The sequence below is a fragment of the Trichomycterus rosablanca genome, chromosome 14, assembly GCF_030014385.1.
Source record: "Trichomycterus rosablanca isolate fTriRos1 chromosome 14, fTriRos1.hap1, whole genome shotgun sequence".
Classification (NCBI taxonomy): domain Eukaryota; kingdom Metazoa; phylum Chordata; class Actinopteri; order Siluriformes; family Trichomycteridae; genus Trichomycterus; species Trichomycterus rosablanca.
The window spans coordinates 18,114,062-18,134,781 of record NC_086001.1 but is presented as its reverse complement, the minus strand read 5'-3'; the positions used below and the strand labels follow the sequence as shown (position 1 = coordinate 18,134,781).

The 20,720-nt window shown below is 39.1% G+C and overlaps 1 long non-coding RNA gene, 1 other non-coding gene and 1 pseudogene across 2 annotated transcripts; 1 reads left to right on the top strand and 2 right to left on the bottom strand.

Moving 5' to 3' along the window:
* Window positions 1–20,720, bottom strand: part of LOC134327138 (zinc finger protein 135-like) — a 254,757-nt pseudogene that overhangs the window by 223,377 nt on the left and 10,660 nt on the right.
* LOC134327142 (uncharacterized) lies at window positions 6,261–7,067 on the top strand. Its single transcript, XR_010014682.1, has 3 exons — window positions 6,261–6,561; window positions 6,761–6,833; window positions 6,962–7,067. It is a non-coding gene; the product is annotated as an uncharacterized LOC134327142 (long non-coding RNA).
* On the bottom strand, window positions 9,407–9,478 carry trnaq-cug (transfer RNA glutamine (anticodon CUG)). The gene has a single exon. It is a non-coding gene; the product is annotated as a tRNA-Gln (tRNA).

Sequence of the window (20,720 nt, the reverse complement as noted above, 5' to 3'; positions counted from 1 at the left end):
ACTCAATATACAGCCATTAATGTCTAAACCACCGGCAACAAAAGTGAGTACACCCCTAAGAGACTACACCCCTAAATGTCCAAATTGAGCACTGCTTGTCATTTTCCCTCCAAAATGTCATGTGATTTGTTAGTGTTACTAGGTCTCAGGTGTGCGTAGGGAGCAGGTGTGTTCAATTTAGTAGTACAGCTCTCACACTCTCTCATACTGGTCACTGAAAGTTCCAACATGGCACCTCATGGCAAAGAACTCTCTGAGGATCTTAAAAGACGAATTGTTGCGCTACATGAAGATGGCCAAGGCTACAAGAAGATTGCCAACACCCTGAAACTGAGCTGCAGCACAGTGGCCAAGATCATCCAGCGTTTTAAAAGAGCAGGGTCCACTCAGAAGAGACCTCGCGTTGGTCGTCCAAAGAAGCTGAGTGCACGTGCTCAGCGTCACATCCAACTGCTGTCTTTGAAAGATAGGCGCAGGAGTGCTGTCAGCATTGCTGCAGAGATAGAAAAGGTGGGGGGTCAGCCTGTCAGTGCTCAGACCATACGCCGCACACTACATCAAATTGGTCTGCATGGCTGTCACCCCAGAAGGAAGCCTCTTCTGAAGTTTCTACACAAGAAAGCCCGCAAACAGTTTGCTGAAGACATGTCAACAAAGGACATGGATTACTGGAACCATGTCCTATGGTCTGATGAGACCAAGATTAATTTGTTTGGTTCAGATGGTCTCAAGCATGTGTGGCGGCAATCAGGTGAGGAGTACAAAGATAAGTGTGTCATGCCTACAGTCAAGCATGGTGGTGGGAATGCCATGGTCTGGGGCTGCATGAGTGCAGCAGGTGTTGGGGAGTTACATTTCATTGAGGGACACATGAACTCCAATAAGTACTGTGAAATACTGAAGCAGAGCATGATCCCCTCCCTCCGGAAAATGGGTCGCAGGGCAGTGTTCCAGCATGATAATGACCCCAAACACACCTCTAAGACGACCACTGCTTTATTGAAGAGGCTGAGGGTAAAGGTGATGGACTGGCCAAGCATGTCTCCAGACCTAAACCCAATAGAACATCTTTGGGGCATCCTCAAGCGGAAGGTGGAGGAGTGCAAAGTCTCGAATATCCGCCAGCTCCGTGATGTCGTCATGGAGGAGTGGAAAAGCATTCCAGTGGCAACCTGTGAAGCTCTGGTAAACTCCATGCCCAGGAGAGTTAAGGCAGTTCTGGGAAATAATGGTGGCCACACAAAATATTGACACTTCAGGAACTTTCACTAAGGGGTGTACTCACTTTTGTTGCCGGTGGTTTAGACATTAATGGCTGTATATTCAGTTATTTTGAGGGAAGAATAAATTTACACTGTTATATAAGCTGCACACAGACTACTTTTCATTGTGTCAAAGTGTCATTTTGTCAGTGTTGTCCCATGAAAAGATATACTTAAAAATCTGCAGAAATGTGAGGGGTGTACTCACTTTTGTGATACACTGTATATATATATATATATATATATATATATATACAGTGCCTTGCAAAAGTATTCAGCCCCCTTGAACTTTTCAACCTTTTGCCACATTTCAGGCTTTAAACATAAAGATATGAAATTGTAATTTTTTGTGAAGAATCAACAACAAGTGGGACTCAATCGTGAAGTGGAACGAAATTTATTGGATATTTTAAACTTTTTTTAGAAATAAAAAACTGAAAAGTGGGGCGTGCAATATTATTCAGCCCCCTTGCGTTAATACTTTGTAGCGCCACCTTTTGCTGCGATTACAGCTGCAAGTCGCTTGGGGTATGTCTCTATTAGTTTTGCACATCGAGATACTGAAATTTTTGCCCATTCTTCCTTGCAAAACAGCTCGAGCTCAGTGAGGTTGGATGGAGAGCGTTTGTGAACAGCAGTTTTCAGCTCTTTCCACAGATTCTCGATGGGATTCAGGTCTGGACTTTGACTTGGCCATTTTCACCTGGATAAGTTTATTTGTGAACCATTCCATTGTAGATTTTGCTTTATGTTTTGGATCATTGTCTTGTTGGAAGATAAATCACCGTCCCAGTCTCAGGTCTTTTGCAGACTGCAACAGGTTTTCTTCCAGAATGGTCCTGTATTTGGCTCCATCCATCTTCCCATCAATTTTAACCATCTTCCCTGTCCCTGCTGAAGAAAAGCAGGCCCAAACCATGATGCTGCCACCACCATGTTTGACAGTGGGGATGGTGTGTTCAGGGTGATGAGCTGTGTTGCTTTTATGCCAAACATAACGTTTTGCGTTGTGGCCAAAAAGTTCGATTTTGGTTTCATCTGACCAGAGCACCTTCTTCCACATGCTTGGTGTGTCTCCCAGGTGACTTTTTATGGATATCTTTGAGAAATGGCTTTCTTCTTGCCACTCTTCCATAAAGGCCAAATTTGTGCAGTGTACAACTGATTGTTGTCCTATGGACAGATTCTCCCACCTCAGCTGTAGATCTCTGCAGTTCATTCAGAGTGATCATGGGCCTCTTGGCTGCATCTCTGATCAGTCTTCTCCTTGTTTGAGCTGAAAGTTTAGAGGGACGGCCGGGTCTTGGTAGATTTGCAGTGGTCTGATACTCCTTCCATTTCAATATGATCGCTTGCACAGTGCTCCTTGAGATGTTTAAAGCTTGGGAAATCTTTTTGTATCCAAATCCGGCTTTAAACTTCTCCACAACAGTATCTCGGACCTGCCTGGTGTGTTCCTTGGTCTTCATGATGCTCTCTGCGCTTTAAACAGAACTCTGAGACTGTCACAGAGCAGGTGCATTTATACGGAGACTTGATTACACACAGGTGGATTCTATTTATCACCATCAGTCATTTAGGTCAACATTGGATCATTCAGAGATCCTCACTGAACTTCTGGAGTGAGTTTGCTGCACTGAAAGTAAAGGGGCTGAATAATATTGCACGCCCCACTTTTTAGTTTTTTATTTCTAAAAAAAGTTTAAAATATCCAATAAATTTCGTTCTACTTCACGATTGTGTCCCACTTGTTGTTGATTCTTCACAAAAAATTACAATTTCATATCTTTATGTTTAAAGCCTGAAATGTGGCAAAAGGTTGAAAAGTTCAAGGGGGCTGAATACTTTTGCAAGGCACTGTATATATATGTGTATGATAAATATTTATGGTATGTGTATAGGATGTATTAGTAGATGTAGTAGATGTAGTAGTGGTAGTAGTATGTTTAGTAGTTTTGTGTATGTGTAGTATAGTATTTATATTTACAATATTGTTCACTTTTATAATTATTATTCTTATATGCAATTACACTGCCTGGCCAAAAAAGGTCATCACCTGGATTTAACTAAGCAAATAGGTAAGAACCTCCCATTGGATAATTACTTCATGGGTGATTATGTTTCAGCTGGCAACAAGTTATTTACCCCTAACTGTTGCAGTGAGTAGCTTCTCATTTGTTAACCATGTGGAAAGACATCCTGTGGTCGTGGAAATGTATTTATTTATTTATTTATTAGGATTTTAACGTCATGCTTCACACTCTTTGGTTACATTCATGACAGACACATGGTAGTTACTCGTTACACAAGGTTAATCATTTCTCAAGGTTATATCGAACACAGTCATGGACAATTTTGTATCTCCAATTCACCTCACTTGCATGTTTTTGGACTGTGGGAGGAAACCGGAGCACCCGGAGTAAACCCACGCAGGCACGGGGAGAACATGCAAACTCCACACAGAAAGGACCCGGACCGCCCCACCTGGGGATCGAACCCAGGACCTTCTTGCTGTGAGGCGACAGTGCTACCCACTTAACCACCGTGCCGCCTCGTGGTCGTGGAAAAGATGTTAATCTGTTTCAGAAGGGTCAAATTATTGGCATACATCAAGCAGAGAAAACATCTAAGGAGAAGCTGAAACTACTAAAATCGGGTTAAGAACTGTCTAACGCATTATTAAAAAGTGGAAGGACAGTGGGGAAACAGCATCTTCGAGGAAAATCTTGAACAATTGTAATCGGCGATCACTTAAACGTTTGGTGAAGTCTAATGGTAGAAAAACTCCAGTAGAACTCAGAGAGATGTTTAATAGTGACAGTAAGAGCATTTCCACATGCACAATGTGAAGGGAACTCGAGGGATTGGGACTAAACAGCTGTGTAGCCTTAAGAAAACCACTTGTCAGTGAGGCTAACCAGCAAAAAACGGCTTCAATTTGCTAGGGAGCATGAAGATTGGACTCTGGAGCAATGGAAGAAGGTCATGTGGTCTGATGAGTCCAGATTTACCCTGTTTCAGAGTGATGGGTACATCAGGGTAAGAAAAGAGGCGGCTGAAGTGATGCACCCATCATGCCTAGTGCCTATCGTACAAGCCTGTGGGGGCAGCGCTATGATCTGTGGTTGCTGCAGTTGGTCAGGTCTATTTCATCAATGGATTTTTTCTTCCCTGATGACACGGGCGTATTCCAAGATGACAATGCCAGGATTCATCGGGCTCAAATTGTGAAAGAGTGGTTCAGGGAGCATGAGACATCATTTTTACACATGGATTGGCCACCACAGAGACCTGAACACCATTGAGAATCTTTGGTATGTGCTGGAGAAGACTTGGCGCAGTGGTCCAAATCTCCCATCATCAATACAAGATCTTTGCAGAAGCTTGTGGAAACGATGCCACAGCGAATGTGTGCTGTAATCAAAGCTACAGGCGGTCCAACCAAATATTAGAGTGTGTGACCTTTTTTTTTGGCCAGGCAGTGTACATGTTATTTTCTATATATAATATTCATATAGTTGTCATTTTGGTTCACTTTTATAATATTCTGATTATTATTATTATACTACTTGCTGCAATTATCTTAATAAAATACTTTCTGCTGCACAATCTGTAGTTAATCTGTAGCATAAATCTACTATTTTATTTATGAGGATGTGAAATGAGAAGAAAACGGTAAATAAATAGTATCGCAGTGTTTCGGGGGCAATTCCGGCCCAGTTATGGGAGAGTCGGCGGAGATCTGGCATCCGGATTTGGGCCAGTGTATTTGGGCCGATTCTGGGCAGTCATTCAAAAAGAGTCAGAGCCGACACGGGCTGCTGGCACTGAACCAGATGCGGTAGGCTCGGCTGGCAGGAGCTGCGCCGGAAGTGGGCCACAATTACAAGGCTAGCTGGGTTTGCTTGAGACGGTCCATGTAGATCAACTTACAAGTACCAACTATAAAACTATGAAAGGTTAGTACAAGGTTCCCTTAAAGGTTCCAATAATTTTAAGGTTACGGGAACGTTAGGGGAACGTTCCCAGAACTATAATGCACAACCAAACGGGAACGTTCTATTTCCGTAAAGAAAACTTTCCTGGGGAACCAAAGGGCAACCAAAATGATCCGTTCCCAGAACGTTCTGGGAACCAAAAACTAACGTTCCCAGAACGTTCTGGGAACCAAAAATTGTTAGCTGGGGTTAACTGCTGCTCTTTAGGACTAAAAACTTACTAGAACATTATATTAAAAATACTGATATACTGTAGTAACAGAACAATATATATAATAAAATAATTTCGTATTTTTGATAATTAATAAATATATTATAGCTATGTTTTAACGTTAGCCAAAAATGCTAGCTTGGCAGGTACGGTAAACTAACTATCTAGCCAGCTATACATAAATATGGCAGCAAAAGGCTATCAAAATTAATTTAAAACATACATCTAAAGGAAACTTACACTGATATTATGAATACGATATAAACCATCCAACAATATAGCCAAGTTATATTACACACATAATATTTTAAAACGATTACATTAGTTACCTATACCTACAGCTGTATGGAGCTGGTGGTCCATTTTTTTTTTTCTTTTTAATTTAGCACGTCCAATTTCGTCCCATCTATCATCCTCTCATTAGTGCGGATTCCTGCTCCTGATTGGGGCTGACGAAGCCGTTCCACGCCTCCTCCGAAACGTGCACAGCCAATCGACTGTCTTATCACCCACACTTGACCAGTGCAGTGTGACAGAGTACTGTGCACGGAGGATCACACACTCCGCCACACCCCCTCCCGTCTCCATACAGGCGCCACCAACCAGCCAGCAGAGGGCGCAACCGCCCTGTTCCTGAGAGAGCATCCCCTACGGTCTCAAGTCCCGCCCCCCACCCGGACAACAGGCCAATCGTTGTCCATAGCCGCCCAGCCTCGACCGTGAAGGCAGAGCTGGATTTGAAACGACACTCCTTTGAAATCCAGCTCTGGTTGCAGCGCGTGTCTTTTACCGCTGCGCCACCTGAGCGGCCGTGGTCCATTTTTTTAAAATAAGGTTCGTGATGGATATAAAAGGTTTTTTTATAAAAGCAATTTTATAAAAACGTTGGCTGGCATAAATAACCCAGGAAACATGTTTACCAAGACAAAGCACATTATCATGCCTAAAACACTTATTTACAAGTCTTTATGAATTTCCTTGATTGAATGATTGAACTAATGAAGTGTTTATATTTCTGCAGTGACTTTTTGTGCACCCCTGAGTCCAGCTCACTCAGTCACGTTCTGTTATTTGTCCTACACTAATCTTGGTAAGATGTTTACCTGCTTTTATCAACACACAGTTTAAAAGACATTTTCAGGATGGATTAGGGATAATGTACGCAAGCACTGTACATAACACTGTAAAATATTATAATCAAAAAGCACATTATCATGTCTAAAGCACATATTTCCAAGTTTGTGCTTATGTTCTTCAGCCTACTAAAGGCACTGTTAATTCTGCTCTAGCACTGTTCTGGAAACTGCTTTTCATGATGCCACTCCTGCTGCCTGAGTGAATCAATAAACCATTTTTAACCAGGTAAACATATTTAAACTACAGTTACTTTTTTTCTTATTCAACATTTCTTTTCCATCATTAAGTGGAACTGAAAATTTTGAATAAGATCCACATTGATCTGTGAAAAATAGTTTTTGTTTTCATTCCAGAATTACAGACCAGTGTCAGGAGGGAGGAGATCAGCAGTCAATTATGGCAGGACAAAAAATTTTTATAATAAATAAAAATACTTGAAATAAAATATTGAAAAATGTGTTTTGGTGTACATTTGTTTTTTTCTGTTACTGTTTTAATTGTACTCTATTATTATTATTACTTATAATTATAATAAAGTATATATATACAGTGTATCACAAAAGTGAGTACACCCCTCACATTTCTGCAAATATTTCATTATATCTTTTCATGGGACAACACTATAGACATGAAACTTGGATATAACTTAGAGTAGTCAGTGTACAACTTGTATAGCAGTGTAGATTTACTGTCTTCTGAAAATAACTCAACACACAGCCATTAATGTCTAAATAGCTGGCAACATAAGTGAGTACACCCCACAGTGAACATGTCCAAATTGTGCCCAAATGTGTCGTTGTCCCTCCCTGGTGTCATGTGTCAAGGTCCCAGGTGTAAATGGGGAGCAGGGCTGTTAAATTTGGTGTTTTGGGTACAATTCTCTCATACTGGCCACTGGATATTCAACATGGCACCTCATGGCAAAGAACTCTCTGAGGATGTGAGAAATAGAATTGTTGCTCTCCACAAAGATGGCCTGGGCTATAAGAAGATTGCTAACACCCTGAAACTGAGCTACAGCATGGTGGCCAAGGTCATACAGCGGTTTTCCAGGACAGGTTCCACTCGGAACAGGCTTCGCCAGGGTCGACCAAAGAAGTTGAGTCCACGTGATCGGCGTCATATCCAGAGGTTGGCTTTAAAAAATAGACACATGAGTGCTGCCAGCATTGCTGCAGAGGTTGAAGATGTGGGAGGTCAGCCTGTCAGTGCTCAGACCATACGCCGCACACTGCATCAACTCGGTCTGCATGGTCGTCATCCCAGAAGGAAGCTGACGCACAAGAAAGCCCACAAACAGTTTGCTGAAGACAAGCAGTCCAAGAACATGGATTACTGGAATGCCCTGTGGTCTGACGAGACCAAGATAAACTTGTTTGGCTCAGATGGTGTCCAGCATGTGTGACGGCGCCCTGGTGAGAAGTACCAAGACAACTGTATCTTGCCTACAGTCAAGCATGGTGGTGGTAGCACCATGGTCTTGGGCTGCATGAGTGTTGCTGGCACTGGGGAGCTGCAGTTCATTGAGGGAAACATGAATTTCAACATGTACTGTGACATTCTGAAACAGAGCATGATCCCCTCCCTTCGAAAACTGGGCCTCATGGCAGTTTTCCAACAGGATAACGACCCCAAACACAACCTCCAAGATGACAACTGCCTTGCTGAGGAAGCTGAAGGTAAAGGTGATGGACTAAACCCAATTGAGCACCTGTGGCGCATCCTCAAGTGGAAGGTGGAGGAGTTCAAGGTGTCTAACATCCACCAGCTCCGTGATGTCATCATGGAGGAGTGGAAGAGGATTCCAGTAGCAACCTGTGCAGCTCTGGTGAATTCCATGCCCAGGAGGGTTAAGGAAGTGCTGGATAATAATGGTGGTCACACAAAATATTGACACTTTGGGCACAATTTGGACATGTTCACTGTGGGGTGTACTCACTTATGTTGCCAGCCATTTAGACATTAATGGCTGTGTGTTGAGTTATTTTCAGAAGACAGTAAATCTACACTGCTATACAAGTTGTACACTGACTACTCTAAGTTATATCCAAGTTTCATGTCTATAGTGTTGTCCCATGAAAAGATATAATGAAATATTTGCAGAAATGTGAGGGGTGTACTCACTTTTGTGATACATTGTATATATTTTACAGAGTATTTTCATAGCAATAAGAGGCAAGAACAGTTGTAGTAGTCCCAGTGACCATTAAAGGTTACATATGGCTGGGGAACGCCTTTTAAAAATCTACTGCAGGCCAGAACTGGGCCATATTTGGCCCGATAATGGTTGTTCTGGCTAGCAGGTGGTTAAGTGCTGGCATATTGCTGGCAGTCATGGCTGGGATCCGGGCAGCCGTATACGGGCCACAATCTAACCGTCATTCATTTTGACACAAAAAGTTCCGGCATGCCGGATATGGCCCAGAACTGGGCCATACATTTTTTGCTAGCTGGATGGTTTCAATGTCTAGAGTGCTAACCATTACACCATGGAACCACACAGTGAGGTCTTGCTTAAGCCCATTAATAATTAGTCATTTAAGAGCAAGTTGGCTGTAAACAATCATTTGCGATTATATTTTGGGATGGAGCAGTCACATGTGGAACACTATAACACTACTAGTGGTATTATGATATTCAAGCTGGATGAATGGATGGAAATTAACATGTCATTTAAGGTGACTCTAAACTAGCACAAGCAATTGTGAAGCTGTGTTGTACTGCACATGTGCTGAATGCTACCATCCTGAAACTGCTAATGTTTCTCAATCTTGGACGGGCCCCAAATAAAAGCAGTAAGGTCCCACCAAGATTTGAACTCAGATCACTGGATTCAGAGTCCAGAGTGCTAACCATTACACCATGAAACCCTGACACCACAGCAAAAAAGAAAAATACACACAACTTTAGACTTTACTTTTACATCTCAGATTTTTTTATATTTAAACTTACGTGATTGATATAATTGACTGAAATAAATTAAAAAAACTGAGGTAATTTAAAAGTTTTAAATACTAAATAAAAGTAATTTTAGTTAAACATTGCCACCCAAGTATCAAAATCACAACAAAACGTTCCACTGTTGGAAAATTGCACTAAGTTCAGGATGCAGTTGGCCGGTAGATTGTGCTGTAAACAATGACTTGCCGCTTTGTGTTCTAATTTAGCATAGATAAGTCATATGTGAAACACTATTGTCTTCACAGCATTGATAACAGTGTTTTTACCTAAATAAAGCCAGGTTCCACCGAGATTTGAACTCAGATCGTTGGATTCAGAGTCCAGAGTGCTAACCATTACACCATAAAAGAAGAAATGAGCACAAAGGTTAATAATTACACCATTAGCTCCACGTGTTTTTTTATGTAGTGTTTATGGTATTTAAGCTGGATGGATAGATGGAAGTTAACATGTCAGACATCCCAAGTTGCAAAAACTCATTTCAGGGAGCTAAAAAAAAGCTAAAAACCTCTCGCACACAGCAAAGGATTATGGGTGATAACAGAACTTTTAGGAGCTGCTTACTGAGCTACTAAACTAACTGTTGGCATCACAAACACATTACTGTGTACTACATAGTGCACTAGATAGTGTGCAAGATAATAGATTTATGTTCCCTACATTGTGCACTAGATTGTATATTAAAAAATAATTTGTTTTTTACTTAGTGCACTAGATAGTGTACTAGATAATAGACCTATGTTTCTTACATAATGCTTTAGGTAGCGTATTAGTTAACGGATTTAGGTTCCCTACATAGAGCTTTAAATTGTATATCAGATAACGGATTTATGTTCCCTACATAGTGCACTAGATAGTATTTTAGATATGAATTTATGTTCCCTACGTAGTGAACTAGATAGTGAATTAGACAATTGGTTAATTTTCCCTACACAGTGCACTAGAAAGTATAACTAGATGATGATTTGTGTTCCTTACATAGTGCACTAGATAGTGTATTACATAATTATGTACCCTACATAGTGCACTAGATAGTGTATTACATAATTATGTACCCTACATAGTGCACTAGATAGTGTATTACATAATTAATTATGTTCCCGACATAGTGCACTAGATTGTATATTTGATCATAGATTTATGTTCCCTACTTAGTGCACTAGACAGTATATTAGACAATTGATTTATGTTCCCTACACAGTGCGCTAGATTGTATATCAGATAACGGATTTAATACGCGATTGTATTAATAAAGTCTGTGTCGCCTTCGTGCGCATGTGTGTGTGTTCTCTTGGCCGTTCGTTCTAGATTCCTGTGAGATTTTATCTGACTTGCGGGAATCAGGGAGTCGCTATGTATATGCTGGAGACTCCTGGAACTTTTTCTGTACTTTATTTTACAAAAAGTCAGAGTGTACAATGAGAGGGGGAATTATGTTTCTTATTATATAATTGTTTCTCAACAAAAAACCCAGACTTCATTAGTTTATTACATGAATAAAATTACTTTATATTCACCTACAAACTGTAGTAGGTTTTCACTGCACATGATGAACTAATAAACACAAAATCATTTATTAGTCAAAGCAAATTGATGATACATTCACTTCATAAAACATGATACACTGCTCTTCCCTACATGAAAGTAAGTACAAAGTATCGATATCAGATCGATATCGGCGATACTGGCCCTGTATTTACTTGGTATCGGATCGATACCAAATTTTGCAATATCGCACACCACTAATACAGATGTGCTAATGGAGATGTTTTACTGCTAAGCTGCTGTTCAACTCCAGTCCAGTTGGTGACGCTGGTGCGTCTTAAGTTGTTCTGCCAACCGCCATTAAACATCATAAGAAGAACAAGAAGCTGCTGTGTTTGTACTGTAGAGCCTCATCTGTAAGTAAAATATGTATTTAATTATAACCCTTATATTTAATTATAACCACATTCTAATTAATAATAAAACTAGAGTTCATAATAAAACATCACTGTGAGGATTTGAGGAGCTTTAACTCCAGTTTTATTTAAACAAACTATTAGCTGCTCCACTAACTGTTAGCATCACACATGATTCATATTACTGAACCGATTCATTTGAAGCGATCCAGCAAAATGAATTAATTGAGCGGAACTGATTGAGTTTCTTCATGATTAAATCTCACAGTTTTATATAAACACGTCATGTTTTTAAACTTTGTTGATAGATGAACTTTGTTTATAGTTGAACTTTGTTTATTGTTGAACTTTGTTTACAGGTGAACTTTGCTTACAGTTGAACTTTGTTTACAGATGAACTTTGTTTACAGTTGAACCTTTTTTACAGTTGAACTTTGTTTACAGTTGAACTTTGTTTACAGTTGACCGTTGTTTACAGTTGAACTTTGTTTACAGTTGAACTCTGTTTACAGTTGAACGTTGTTTACAGTTGAACTTTGTTTACAGTTGAACTTTGTTTACAGTTGAACTTTGTTTACAGTTGACCGTTGTTTACAGTTGAACTTTGTTTACAGTTGAACTTTGTTTACAGTTGAACTTTGTTTATAGTTCAACGCTGTTTACAGTTGAACTTTGTTTACAGGTGAACTTTGTTTACATGTGAACTTTGTTTACAGGTGAACTTTGTTTACAGTTGAACTTTGTTTATAGTTCAACTTTGTTTATAGTTGAACTTTGTTTACAGTTGAACGTTGTTTATAGTTGAACTTTATTTATTGTTGAACTTTGTTTATAGGTGAACTTTGTTTATAGCTGAATAGTCTGTCTGTCTATTAGATCTTTAATAATGCAGTCAGCAGAAGAGGGAGACGTCACCCCTGTGGATCTACAACATGAAGAATTTCAGAAGAAAATAACACAAAAGGAGGAGGATGATGATGATGATTTCTTCTGTAAGTAAATATAGAGCATGATGCTACTTTTCCACCAGACAGTGAGGTACAGTACAGTGTCTGGATTTAAGTTTTATTCTAACTAGGATTTATTTATGATTAGGAACCAGACCCACAACCTTCAGTTTCCCCCAGTTGTTGAGATTCTTCTTCTCATATTGATGAATTTCAGGTGAAGTCACTTTAATCCCTGCAGAACTTGTGGCTTCTGTGGAACTGCTCTTCTCAGAGGACCAACAGTGTGGAGGTTTCCAGATAAAGCCTGTGAAGAAAGAAGAACCTGAAGATAAAGATGAACTCAGTAAGACTTAAGCAAAATCATTTCTCCTAATTTGGTCGTGTCTGAATTTCTTGTAATATTTTAGTATTTTAGTGCATAAGTGAGCAGGTGAGTGAAATGAGGAGACAGAAGATAAAGAATATTAAACGGTATATTAAAAGGTATTTCTTATGCCTGATGTTGAAATAGCATGGACTTATTTTCAAACTCTTTTATTGGAGATTGTGAACAAGCATGCTCCCACGAGGAGTTTCAGAGTGAAGGGACGAGACAATCCTTGGTTTTCAGAAGAATTGTCAGAACTTATTCATGAAAGAAATTTGGCTTGGGTTAAAGCAAGAAAATCTCATTTGGCAGTAGATTGGTTGGCTTTTCGATTGTTGAGAAACAGATGTACAATATCTGTTCGCAAAGCCAAATCAAAATTTTATCTTGATGAAACAACAAGAAATCTGAATAATCCTATTAAATTCTGGAAAACAATAAAATCATTGTCTTTCATCCCATTATCCTTCTCTGTTATTAAGCAATTACTTGTAAACAATCAACAAGTTACTGATAGAAAGGAAATGGTGAATTGTTTTAATGAGCATTTTATTTCATCTGGGTCCAATTTTAACTGTGTGTCAAATAAGAACATATCAGATAAAACATGTACAGAAGTAAAGGACGAGCCTAAATTCATTTTAGACCAGTTGGGAAAAATGAGGTTTTGTCAACCCTTAAAAAGCTAAACGTTAGGAAGTCTGCAGGGCCTGATGAGATTGAGCCAATATTCTTGAAAATTGCAGCTAATATTATTGTTGAGCCACTTACTTATATTTTAAATTCATCATTGGAGAAGAATATTGTACCTGACGCTTGGAAATCTGCTATAGTCCTGCCATTGCTAAAAGGGGGTGATCCCACTAAATTAGATAATTATCGCCCAATTGCTAAATTACCAGTATTGGCAAAAATTCTTGAATCCCTGGTTGCAGACCAACTAAAGCAGTATTTATGTAGTAATAATATTCTGTCCATTTTTCAGTCTGGCTTTCGAAAAAAACATAGTACGATAACAGCTACTGCTAAAGTACTTAATGACATAATACATGCTTTTGATAGCAGAAAATTGTGTGCTGCGCTATTCATAGATTTATCAAAAGCTTTTGATACCGTCAATCATGAAATCTTATTGTCAAAACTGACTAGTATTGGTTTGTCTGACAATGTGATTGGTTGGTTTAGAAATTACTTAAGTAGCAGATCTCAGCGAGTACTTCTTGATGGGGCTTTTTCTGAAAAGCTGGTTGTTAGAAATGGGGTGCCACAGGGCTCTATTTTGGGATCACTGTTGCTTACCATTTATATCAACAGCCTTGGCGATAATGTGTGCAATGCTAATATTTATATTTATTCAGATGACACTATTATCTATAGTTCAGCCTCATCACCTGCAGAGGCTCTTTCAAATCTACAGAAAGCATTTGTGACTGTTCAGCATAATCTTAATTCTCTAAGACTAGTTCTTAATGATCAAAAAACAAAATATATGTTGTTTTCAAAAAGAAATTCGATTCAGAATGCATCATCCTTCCAGATTTACACACTGTCTGGTAAACCAATAGAATTAATTTCATCTTATAAATATTTAGGTTTTATGTTGGATGATAGTCTGTCTTTTAAGTTGCATGATATGATAAAAAAGTTAAAGCTAAAATTGGGCTTTTATTTTAGAAACAATTCTTGTTTTACTCTACAGGCTAGAAAGAAATGAGTTGAAGCTACTTTTTTACCAATTCTAGACTATGGAGATATTTTATACAGACATACCTCAAAGACAACATTGAACTCCCTAGATTCGGTTTATCATTCTGCATTAAGGTTTATAACACGTGCGAGTTATTCAACTCATTACTGCACACTTTATGAAATGACTGGTTGGCTTCCACTTTCAGTACGACGGAGAGTACATTTTGTCATTTTTGTGTAGAAAGCAATTATTGGTCAGCTCCCACCATACTTGTCTAAATTTTTATCATCAAACAGGTCTTTGTATGACTTACGATCCAGTAGCTATATACAATGGGAAGTTCCAGTAGTTCGGTCGGAATTTGGAAAGACAGCATTTAGTTACAGTGCACCTTTTGTTTGGAATGATTTACAGAAATATTTTAAATTGAAGCAGTTTATTTCTTTGACTGAATTTAAAGAAACAGTCAAAAAATTTTATACATATGTTTGTTCTTGTTAAATGTATACATGTGTATATATATCCTCCCTATGTTGTTGATGGAGTAATTTTTGTGTGATTTTCTGCTGTCTTGGCCAGGGCTCAATTGTAAAAGAGATTTTAATCTTAATGTGACTTCCCTGGTTAAATAAAGTAATATAAGTTAATATATAATATAGGTTAATAAAAATAATTTAAAAAAATAAACAGATCATGCTGACTGTACCGTGTATAGACTAGTATATAATTACCGAGTAATGCCAGGTGAATACAAGTGGCTGAATGATTGGGTAATGAATGCGAATAAATAAAGTCGAGTATACAAGCTGATATGTTCAATATATACGTGCCACTCAGCCTCGAGACGACAAGGCAGAGCTGGATTCGATACGATGTACTTGAAATTCGGCTCTGGTTGCAGCATGTGTTTTTATCGCTGCGCCACCTGAGCGGCTAGCATTTTTTAACAAGACGATGCAAAACCACCTGCTGCACACATTACAAAGGCGTGGCTGTGGAAGAAGAGGGTACGGGTACTGGACCGGCCTGCCTGCAGTCCTGACCTGTCCCCTGTAGAGAACGGTCCCAACTTTTTTTGGAAAGTGTTGCAAGCCTGAAATGCAGGAATGGATGTTTATTAATAAATGAAATGAAGTTGAGCAGATAAGAGATGAAACATCTCAGCTTAATCCTGTCTGACATCAAATAAAAGTCAAAGTGTGTGTTTATATTATTATTTGCTTTTTCCATACTGTCCCAACTTTTTCTGATTTGGGGTTGTATTGTTATTATTATTATTATTAAATCTGCTGAAACCCTGTTTGAAAAAAGGTTTATAGGTCGTGTTTTTTGACAGATAGTATAGAAGTACGTGTCTGTTAGTTCTAACTTAAGTGCTTAATAAAGAAGTTGGTCGTTACTACCAACAATAACAAACTTTTTTTTTTTTTCTCACAAAACAAAGAAATTTCAGGTGAAGGAACCTCGATCCCTGTGGAACACGTCACCTCTGAGGAACACCTCACCCCAGAGGACCAACAGTGTGGAGGTTTCCAGATGAAGCCTGTGAAGAAGGAAGAACCTGAAGATAAAGATGAACTCAGTAAGATATTTTTTATCTTGAGTAAAATAAGATTTGGATTGAATAGACTCAGAGGAACCTGGGATGAAGCATCATACAGTGAAAGCTTGTATTGTGCTCATGCAGATCAGTGTGAGCAGGAAATGATGAATGCAGGATGAATCACGTTACAGGACTTTAGCATCAGATCTCAGTTTAACAATTACTAACAGTATTTATTATTTATAATGTTATAAATGTATTTGATTATTTATAATGTTATAAATGTATTTATTATTTATAATGTTATAAATGTATTTGATTATTTATAATGTTATAAATGTATTTGATTATTTATTTATTTATAATGTTATAAATGTATTTGATTATTTATAATGTTATAAATGTATTTGATTATTTTCTGCTTCAGAACTGAACAAGGATTTCTGCTGCTCCTCGTGTCCACGTTCCTCTACAACCCAAAATCAGCTCCACAATCACATCAAGAGCTGCAACCATGATAAATATGAGACTCTGGTGAAGATTAAGACTGAACATGAGGATCTGACGCCCACCAGAAGCTCCAGTAATCAGCAAACGTCCTCTGGTACTGTCAGCATTAACACCTCTCTCAGTCCCACACAGGAAGAAAGAAACGTCTGCTCACAGTGTGGGAAGAGCTTCAGGTTCCTGAGTCATCTCAAAATACACCAGCGCATTCACACAGGAAAGAAACCATATCAGTGCTCACAGTGTGGGAGGAGCTTCAGTACCCAGGGTGCTCTCAAAATACACCAGCGCATTCACACAGGAAAAAAAACATATCAGTGCTCACAACGTGGAAAGAGTTTAAATACACAGAGTAATCTAAAAAAACACCAGCGCATTCACACTGGAAAGAAACCAAATCAGTGCTCACAGTGTGGGAAGAACTTCAGGTACCTGAGTGCTCTCAAGATACACCAGCACATTCACACAGGAGAGAAACCGTATCAGTGCTCACAATGTGGGAAGAGTTTTAATACACAGGGTAATCTGAAAAAACACCAGCACATTCACACTGGAGAGAAACCGTATCAGTGCTCACAGTGTGGAAAGAGTTTTAATATACAGGGTGAACTCAAAAAACACCAGCGCATTCACACTGGAGAGAAACCGGATCAGTTCTCACAGTGTGAGAAGAGTTTTAAAAGTGCAGAAGAAGTTTTATCTGAATTGGAACAACTGGAAGAAGAAGAAGAATTGCAGGTATCCGAAGAAAGTGACTACGATTCGTTTGAAGAAGACGCTTTTCTTCATGGAGAAGATGCTGTTCTTGACTAGTAAGTACATTTTAATTTTTTATACCAAATTCACATTTATGTTGTTGCATTGAAAAGTTTATTTTAGTAAGGTAAAAATGCCAAGATCAAATTATTGTTTTCCAACTTTTATAACTTTTAAAAGAGTATACTGTTGTTTCCAAGTTTATTATATAATATATAATAAGGACTCCAAGAATTTTGTTACAGCTGTGCGTTTATTACAAAAACTTATGTCGTACTATTATTTTTGTGTTTTATAATAGCAATTCTGAGGATTCAGGTGATGACTGGGTGCCAGCTGCTCAACCAAAGAGAAAGAGGCATTCTTCCCCACCCCACCCTGAATCCACATCAAGGACCATTCACGCAGATCCAGAAAGTACTGTGACGTCTGTCGAAGAAGTGCCAAGTACTTCATCCACCCACCTCCCAACAATACAGAAGACCAGGTCATCAGCAACACGTGCGAAGAGGCAATCAAGAGGACGTTCTCACCGAGTTCCTGCACAAACAAAAAGGCCAGGCAGTGTTTCTACAACCGAAGATGATGATGATGTTTGGCATGACATCACTGATGTTGATGAGGCACCCAGCATTCCAAAATTTTTGCCAAAGCGACCTCCAGGGCTACAGCTTCTATCGAACACTGTATATTCCCCACTGCAGTTGTTTCAGCTGTTTTTCAGTATGTCTGTGGTGAAGACTATTGTAGATAACACCAATAAGTATGCTGAGATCAGAGCAGCTGCAAATCCATCTTACAAATGGATTCCTCTCAGTGTTAGAGAATTCTACAAATTTATTGCATTGGTAATATACATGGGGATTGTGAAACTAAAATCTGTTGCAGACTACTGGTCTGGAAAGGAATATTACCGCCTTCATTACACCGCAAAAGTGATGACAGGCAAAAGATTTTTGGCAATCTCTAGTAACCTGCATCTGTGTGACCCAAAAGAGGACGAAGATAACACAAGGAGAAAGGGAACCTCAACATATGACAAACTTTTCAAATTGAAGCCACTGTATACAGAGTTGCTGACAGCATGCCGGACATATTTTCAGCCGGACAAGGACATTTCGATTGAAAGCAAGAATCTTCTAATCTGCATCTCTAAAGCAAGAACTGGCCTGAAACAATACATGAAGGCAAAGCCAACAAAATGTTGCTACAAAATGTTTGTTCTGGCTGATTCAACCACAGGTTACACTTTTTTATTTATGAAGGCAAGCAATCCGTTTGCTCAGGCCATGGACTGAGCTATGACTCAGTTATGTCCCTCATGGATTTTGCCCTTCTTGGCAAGGGGTACCACCTCTACACTGACCATTTTTACACAAGCCCCATGCTCTATTTGGATCTCCTGAAGAAGGAGACTCTTGCTTGTGGTACCATCCGTACCAACCGGAAGGGGTATCCAAGAACAAAAATCAATGATCTCACCAGGCAGGCAAAGAGAGGAACCATCCGCTGGCACAGACGTGGACAACTTCTTTTTGTAAAGTGGATGGACACAAGGGAGGTGGTGGTGTGCTCCACAATGCACAAGGCATATGATGGTGACACAGTGATGAGGAGAGTAAAAAATCAGGAGGGGATTTGGAATAAAGTGAATGTTCCAGTTCCTGCAGCGGTCAAGGATTACAACAGGCACATGGGAGGAGTTGATTTGTCGGACACCTTGATTTCATATCACAATGTCTTACACAAGACAGTCAAGTGGTACAAGACATTATTTTACCATTTCATTGACATTGGGATTGTAAATAGTTTTATTTTACATCAGCAAATATCAAAAACAAATGCACAAGAGGCTCTAACTCAGAAACTCTTTAGAGAGAAACTGATGTCGGAGCTTGTGGCCTTTTCAGGGGACACCACCCAGGATGAGTCTGCTGCAGGACCCTCAGGTGAAACAAAACAATGCCTGCCAGCATTTTACAGCGATGACAGTTCAGCTGGCAGGCGAAAATGTGCCATGTGCAAAAGGTCTGGCAACCCTGTGAAGACACCAATGTACTGCACAAAGTGTGATGTGCCATTGTGCGTTGTGCCCAAAAGAAACTGTTTTTACAAATGGCACATTATGGGGCACCACAAAAACCTGTAAATATTTGTACCAAAAAATGTAAATAGACATTGTAAATAGTTTTGAGTTGATTGTATTTTTCATGAAATTGTTTTGCTAATCATTCAATTGTTGTGTTTTATTTTTGGAAAACATGTTTATAAAACTTTTGTAACACAGGTACCTAAATACAATCCATTATATTGAATTCAGAGGTTGTTTCTAGTGTAAAAAGGCTAAAAAAGCATGTAGAAAAGCTAAAACAACATTTGGAGAGACTAAAAGGACATTTGGAGAGGATATGTCAGGGTCATACAATTATTATTTACACTAAGGTATGTAGATGTTGTCACCATGAAATACAGATTATTTAGTTTTGCAATATAGCTTGTTTTTCCCTATTGGAAGGTTTTGGAGAGGTTTTGGGCACATTTGGAGAGGCCGATATGGACTGTTGTTACTCCAACTTGTATAACTCCAGATGGGTGATCATCAAAAAATTTGGTACGGTGGTAGTAAACAACTTTGGCCACAGACATGATGTGTTGGCAATGTTATACCAGACCTATATTCATACTTATACTCACTAAAACTTTGGACTAAAACAAAAAAATGTAACGTTTTTATCATCATTGCAACATGGTAAAATATCTTTATGACCTTTAGCAGTTTTTTCTGATACTTTATGGGGTCAATGTACAAAAATAGGCTGGACAGCCAAGGGGTTAATCAACTGAGTAATCTCAAAAAACACCAGCGCATTCACATTTTACAGAAATGATGCTCACGGTGTTGGAGCCGCTTTGCTTATTAATCAGCACTTAGACACAAGTGTGACTCATCAGATTGTACCAAACAAGCTAAAATATAAAAATATAACATATAGTGAGTGATAGGGGTGTGCTATATCGTATCGTTCACGATAATACCGGTATAATTTTTAAAACGATACAAAAAATACCATATCGTAATAAAAGCGATATTCTGCGTACTTTACGTAATGACGTCACACAGCTACGCAAATGGCGTACATTCGTTACGTTGATCATTTGGGTACAGTAACAAGTATGGCGGAACGCGGCTCTGCGGTGGAGGAGCTCGTTCCAAAAACTCCAAGTCCACCATAAATTAATCTTTGGCAACCGAAACCCCAATCACCGCTTTGCCGGCAACTTCTTTGCGAAAGTATTTCTGCACGCAATTCAACAGCACACCTCCACCAAACAGTGCAGGAATACTCTTAACATTAATGTCCACCACCAACACAGATGTAGTACTACTATTACTTAGTACTATTACTACTACTGTACTTAGTAGTAATTGTGGCGCG